This window comes from Lissotriton vulgaris, chromosome 4_2 (genome assembly GCF_964263255.1).
Source record: "Lissotriton vulgaris chromosome 4_2, aLisVul1.2, whole genome shotgun sequence".
Taxonomy (NCBI): Eukaryota; Metazoa; Chordata; class Amphibia; order Caudata; family Salamandridae; genus Lissotriton; species Lissotriton vulgaris.
In genome coordinates, this window is record NC_141692.1 from 799009 (window position 1) to 806901 (window position 7893).

Below are 7893 nucleotides of genomic sequence, written 5' to 3' on the forward strand. Positions count from 1 at the left end.
ACCAGGGCAACAAGACTTGGGGAGGGGGTCGGAGCCAAGCGCCCCCTCCGAGTCCGCGCCATCACACCGCCGCTCGGGGGCCTCCGTCAAGCGGTTTAGGGAGGCACTGTATCACATTGTTTTCAAATGCAGTCAGGTCCACAAACAGCCCCCACTTACTTTGAGAATAGTGAAGCTGCAGCAGGTGCAAATAAGCTTCAGACAGTGTTACAAGCGCTGCTCAGAACTCTGAACTATGGCACCCAACATCCAGGACTTATGCCATTTGTGCAAGGCAGTGACATCGAAGCAACTCAGGGACCAAAACTATAAACGTACACTCATGTATGAAAATCTTACTATTGATGCTTGACTGAGGCCAAGGAGATCAGAGTGCATGAGTCTCATGCTCGATCGATTGAGCTAGCCGGATCGGGCAACAAAAAGTATAAAATAGTTATGTAAATAGTTATTTAATAAAATGTTTTACCCTGTTACTTTGCTGGTGTGTTGTATATATTTATAATATTTGCATAGGGTTTGTCGTTATTTTGGGTGGGGTGGGTGGCGGAGCCGAGCTGTCTTGCAGCCATCATTGTGTGGAGCTCAGTTCATCTCACTAGTTTCGTATTTCTCATGAGGGGTTGTTCTTAATGTTTCTATTTTAGCGAGGTCAAAAAGAGATCCCATTAGTGGCCTACTGATTTTGCTCGATTCCTTTTGTTTTTTTAAACGATTTTTCACTATCTTCAAAGACTAAACAGAGTATTACGACTCTGTGCTTGATGTAAATAGAGAATGGACCAAAGAGAACCAATTCTAAAACAGTAAATGCTTGGATAACAATCAATCAAATGGAGAGAGAAGCAGGCACGACGGATTACAACGGGGGCAAAGGCCTGCGTTAACTATCCTTCGATATCTGCAAAGAGAGAGTACTCTTAAGAGAAAAGAGGGGGGGAGGGGGAGCAGCGTTCAAAGCACATCAGCGTACATAAACACGAAAATGGTTTTACCTATCACGTACTTGACATTTGACAGCTTTTGATATTTGCCATTAAAAAAACATTGAAATTCACTGAAACAACCATAGGTTATAGACCATATATAGTTAGGAATTAGCATTTACAAAACCTAGAAAATTCACTGAAAAAACCATAGGTTATAGACCATATATAGTTAGGAATTAGCATTTACAAAACCTTAATTTACTCGCACAAAACCATAGAAATTCGCATATATAGTTAGTTGCAATAACTATATATCGTGCACTCGCAATCCACTGCTGATGATGTCACATATTACATCATTCATGACATGGTCAGTGACATCACTGATGACTTCACTGATGACATCATCCAGTGACTGTATGTTTCTGTAAAGTTAAAATATGTCTTACATATTGAAGAATGAGTGGATGTATAAGTGTCTGGATGAAGGATTTAGTAGGTGCATGACTGACTGTATGAGAGAGTGATTAAATGTGTCTCACTGAGTGCATGGGTTAGTGACTAAACTGTCTTAATTTGTGCATCATTATATCTGTTGTTCTGTAAACTACTACATGTGTTGATCAGTAGCTATATGAGTAACTATATGGGTTATTGATTGGTTGCCCAAGTATTTGTATGGGAGAGTGAGTGTGTGTGTGGGGGTGGCTGGGATGTGTGTGACTCTGTGCATAGATGTGTGAACAGTTGATTCACTAGATGTATGGGTTCAAAAGTGCATGTGGAAACAGCTGTATGGGCGGTTGACTATGTGCATGAGTGTATTGGTGAGTGAATGGATATCTCAGTGCTACATGTCAAAGTAAGTACATATGTAAAACACAGTACATGTGAGAGTTGACATATATAAATAACTGTGCATAAGAGCCAGTGAATGTGTGAGTGGCTGTATGGATCATTGTGAACTTGTATCAGGGATTGTATAAGAGAGTAAATATGTGTTAGTATATGTTTGAATAAGTAAAGTTTGTATAACTGTATAGTTGAGGAAATGGAGGTGTGATTGATTCTTTGCATGACTGACTAGGTGTGTGAGTAACTCCATGGATGAGTGACAATCTGTGAGTGTCTGTTTACACTGATTGTATCTAAGGTTATATTAGAGTCTGAAGAGGTTCATCGTATTATCACATGAATGATATCATCAGTGATGTGATCAGTAATGTCAAATGAGATGTCATCAGTGATGTCATCAGTGATGTCATTTGAGATGTCATCAGTGATGTCATTTGAGATGTCATCAGTGATGTCATCAGTGATGTCACTGACCATGTCATGAATGATGTAATATGTGACATCATCAGCAGTGGATTGCGGGTGCGCGATATATAGTTAGTGCAACTAACTATATATGGAATTTCAATGGTTTTGTGTGAGTAAAATAAGGCTTTGTAAATGCGAATTCGTAACTATATATGGTCTATAACCTATGTTTTTTTCAGTGAATATATATATATATATATATATATATATATATATATATATATATATATATATATATATATATATATATATATATATATATATATATATATTACCTACTGGCGATAGCCAGTAGGTATATATAGTTAGGAATTTTTCTCTATGGAACTTTTGAAAATTCTATGTCTAATAACTTTGGTGTTTGTGGACGGAATCGGCTGAAATTTCAGGAAAATGACACATTTTGTTTCTGAGCAGCCCCTGAAAATTTGGGGGGGTTCCGTCAAGGGGGGGGCCGAGAAAAAAGGGGGGTCCCAAAACGCGTTTTTCCCATTCATTTTTCCATAGGGCCTTTGGCCTCACTTTTAGTTCGAACGGCTGAATGGATTTGCACGAAACTTGGCAAAATTGTAGGGGCTGTTAGCCCGATGTGCCTTTGCTGGGTCTCAATATATGTGCTCCAGTGGATTTCGAGAAATTAACGTTTAAAAAAACAGATATATCTGTGACAGCGTCCTGGATAGCGCTCCAGATAGCGTACTTTTCGCGTAACGGAGCTTTGCGAAGCGAAGCTGATTGGCTCTCCGGTGTCTGTCAACATTCTAAACAGTCCGGTGCGGCCGCCATCTTGTCTCTTGGTAGGATCGAGAGACAAGAGGAGGAAAAAAAAAAACGAAGGGGGAATTTAATGAAAGGGGGCAAGGTAGACTCCTCTTGACCTCCTAGGAATGATGTTGGGGTTATTAAAGGGTCCCGTGGGGCAAATAAAAAAAAAATGATTTTTCGCGGTAGAAGCGCTTCTCGGTTCGCGAACCGGGTCGCAAACTGGTAGCGAAACGGGAATTCGCCATTTTGTGTTTCGATTTAATTAAATTACTAGATGGAGGAAAAGCAATGTGAGTATTGGGTATAAGGGGGTATGGGAGACGTATCCTGACCCCCTATGTTTTCTGAGGGTGGTTGAGGAGGCTCATATATGTTGATACTTGTCTTCCAGCGGTTGCGCGTGAGCGTTTTTTGGTTTTTTTTTTGCCGCTTGACTTCTGTTAACGTTCGATTCGAAGGAAATTAGGAAGTGTTGATCGCCATTCTGACACTGCGAGTAAATATATTGTTAAAAATAATTGTTATAAATTAATCCGTATTGATAAACATTGTCTGCGCCATCTTGCCTTTTTTCCAATGCCACACTTTTGTCGTGCACGGCAGCCATTTTAGATGCCTTGACCAGACCCACTCTCTGCACGCCGCCGATCCTCAGCATGGCTCCCCACCCTTGCAAGCATCTCCCCCACGCACTGGTCACCCCCGCTCTCTCTCTCATGCATGGGCCATAAACTTCCCCCCATCTGCGCTGCTCTTCCCTGAGTATCACACCCTGTGCCCGCCCGACACCTCCCTTTCACCCTATTCACTACCGCACCCTCTGACACTCCTCTTCCTCTGTGTCTGATTGTCCAGGCCGGTCCCAGGCTATCACCTAGCCCCGCGGATGTAGTTTATGGCCCCAACTGTAAATAATCACCCCTGTTCAAAGGAGTTACAGTAGATCAAGGTCGCCACCTCATGAGATCCGTCACACCACACACGTTCCTACTATCTGATAACGATCCTGTATTGTGATTGGGGAGGGGTTTCTCACTGTGAGGGTGTGTGGGACCGAGCCTGAAGCGGAAGATTCCAGGGATGCCTTTTTTTACATCAAAGTCTTCACAATTATGTGTCACATTAAAAATATATATCACTCCAACAAAGTTCGAATATTATAACACTTTAATAACTTATAAATATATACAACGCTCCAACAAAGTAAACACGTTAAAAAAAACTTTTTAAACAACTATTTACATGACATTGCTTCAACCAGGATAGACAAAGAAATGACACAGTGATGTAAAAGTTTCTGAAAGAAATGCCAAGAACGTCCCATGTGAAAGTGAATTTTATCTGGCAATTTTTTTCTTTTCCTTCGCATGAAAAGAAAGTTAATGTCAGGTTCGTTACCTGCCTCATCTGCAAAAAAAAAACTCTCGAGAGGGACCGAAAAAAAATATAGCTATGCTAATCATACCATGCATCGGCACATGGAGAGGTGGCACTCTCTTAATTATTCTAAAGCACAACTTCGAGATTTGGTTGATAATCCCCGACCGGCAAAAACATCCACCAATGACTTAGCAATAAGTGAGTCAGAGGCAAGGGAAACGGTCCCAAATCTGTAAAAGAACTTTAGGGAGATGAGATTGACTTGTGTAGCAGGTGGAAAATTAATTTTATGCGGAGAGATGAGTATTACTTTAATAAATAGATCATATGAAAATCATCAATGTCCAAAACGTCCTAGAAAGTAATTTTTGTCATTTTTGAGGAAGAGAGATAACCTACAGTGGTACGGGTCGTTTTCGTTCGTACTAGGGGGGCCAGGTGACATTCGTTCGGGGTGGCTTAGGGGCATTTAAAACAACTTCCCTGATACAGGTAGCATATAAAGTAGAGGCTAAATACCAGGATCTTTATCGATTGCTTTATGCTGTAGAAAAATGAAAAAAACACAACAAACCTGGACCATTCCTATTTTCAATGTTTCTGCGTACTATACTTTTTAACACTTAACTAATTGAGCTGCTTCATTTCACCTGCTTTTTTAAAAAAAAAAAAAAAAAAACGGAAACAGTGGCCATTTATTCGAAACTTACCAATCTACGCGTTACAACTACGTTTGCTTTTTCAAAAACCTTTAATAAAAATGTTGGTGCCCAAATACGGGCTTACAACCCCGTGGGCCGGCCACGGAGCAGGCTGGAACTGTAAATGGGGGGGGGGGGTATTTATTTGTGGAAAACATAACAGAGAGTCAGTGGTCGTTGATTTCATAGTAAAAAGTGTGACAAGTGCAACAAAATCATATCGATAATTCATTGTGAGCAAGTACCAAAAGTGTCGACAATTCGAACCCTCAATATTAAATACAGTAATCAATGATGCATTAGAACTTAATATCAATTCATTGTTCGAACGTGTAATCAGTACCCGTCCCATGTCAATTCATTGTTCGAACGTATAATCAATACCCATCCTGGATCAATTCATTGTCCGAACATATAATCAGTCTTATCCCATATCAATTCATGTGCTAAAAACTGCATACATATCTCATGATATCAAGGCTGAGCAATCGGGGCACAACAAGGAGTTGAGAGTTTCATTTGTACCGGCGCCATTTTGGGTGAGGTCAGGAAGGTCCAAGTATAGTCAAAATGTCTCCACCAACTCGTGGTTGGACCGGGACCTCTTTTGGCAGTCCAAAAGTTTTCGTTGAAGGGTAGCAGAGGGGACTGCCGAAATGAACCATCAGTCAAGGTGGGGTGGGAGGCAACAATCTCTCCTACCGGGTCATACTGGTGTCCCACCGGAACTGATCAAGTTGGTAGTCTTGCAGGATTTTGGTGATTTCAAGACTGAGGCCGGCGCCGGCATGAGCGCGCCGACATCCCGCGGCTACGTCGTGGTCGTTCCGTGGGTGATCATGGCAGTCATTCCCCATCGGGGGTCGGAAGCCCCCGTGGCTCTTATAGAATCTTCAAAGTTGAGGAGAACGTTTCTGGATGCAGGAAACTAGAAGCGTTGTTGCACCGCAACAGTGGACGAGACCCCCGCTGGGTGAGCGGAGCATCATTGCCTCGCAATAGTGGACGAGACCTTTTGTCGGGTGAGTGCAGCGCTGCTGCATTGCAAGAGTGGAGGAACCCTTTTGTTGGGTGAGTGGAGCGTTGGGGGTGCAGCTGAAGGGCGCCCACCTGTGGGGGTGGGAGAGGCTCGTTCGCGCCGCCTCTCCCTCCCAGCGCACCCCACGCCGACACCTGACGTTGATATCCGTGATGTCCGGACCAGGCGATAAGAGGGGGGGGTCGGAGGCAGAGGCAAGACATCCCCCCCGTGGCCTGCAGGGCGTCGCTTCAGGCCCGAACGGGGAGCTCATATCAAGCACACATGGGAAGCGGGTCAGTGAGCCAGTCTAGAAGAACACCCTCCAGCCTTGTTGACTGAAACTTCATAGACTCACGCCAGGAATTCAAGGCAGCGAGCACGTCGCCAAGTGTAGGAAAACCTTTACAGTATTCAGCAAACGTGCCGACACCTGGCGTTGATATCCGTGATGTCCGGACCAGGTGATAAGGGGGGGGGTTGGAGGCAGAGGCAAGACATCCCCCCCCCGTGGCCTGCAAGGCGGCAGAAGAAGGGAATCGGGAGACCAGTACATTTTGGGCCATCCACCCCACGGCTGATGGCGGTTAGCCGGGCCCCGCCCTGCACGTGTCGAGGCCTCATCTTCCGGATGGGCGTAACCGTGGCCCTGTTGCACTTCGGGAGTTTCCGGAATGGGGGTAGGTATATGCTGATTTGTATCTATTTCATGTTACCGTTAATGGGCGTGGCGGGCGGTGGGACAGACATGCTTGGAGCAGTGGGGGGGTGGCGGAGCCTAGCTACCTCGTGGCTGCCGTAACGTCAAGCTTGGCTTTTTTCACCACTTCCATGTTTCTTATTTCTAGCGAAGTCAAAAACTTATCAGTGGCCTACTGATTTTGTTCGATTTCTTTCCCTTCCTTTTCAAGTGTGTTTCATGTTAAAGTTTATGTTTATTAGGATACAGTGATTACTTTGTATTTTACATATGTCTTCTTTATTAGGGGTACTCTCCGGTTGAGCCAGATGATGTACCTCTAATAAATGGTCCGGGTGGAACTAGTTTCTCAATCAGTGGGGAGTAGATGGGCATGACAGATTACAACGGGGGACAAAGGTCCGCATTACCCACCCTTCACTACTTGCAAAGACTAGACAGAATATTTCTATTCCACATTATTTGTAAACAGAGAATACCTCGAAAGAACTATTCCTTGAACAATAAATGTCCAGCCAATCAATCAATCAGTGGGAAGAAAAACAGGCATGACGGATTACAACGGGGGACAAAAGTCCGCATTACCTATCCTTCACTATCTGCAAAGGGAGACAGAATATTCCTATTCTTCTCTGTTTGTAGACAGGGTCCGATTATTGCTCTTTGAGATATTCCCTGTGAAAGGGAATATCTCAAAGAGCAATAATCGATAAAAAATTAGTAGGATTATAACACTTTAATAACTTATAAATATATACATCGCAACAAAAACAGTAAACACCTTAAAACATTTTTTATTAAAACAGAAGCAAAAATGACAACTAACAGTAGTGATATCCTGGGCGGGTGATGGAACTGGGATTGTTAATGGAAAAAGATCTACGGAGAAAGGTATTGGTGAATTATACTTCTGCGCAAATTAAAACTCACAAATGTTTTATTTGTGTAATCGTTTCAGGTCAAACGGATTGTGGGACAATGTTCGGAATGGAAGAGTCACCAAAAGGCAAAAAGTTCCGCTTGACCCCGGGAGCCGGCCGCCTATGTCGGGTGTGATCTCAGGCTACACCAGGGCAA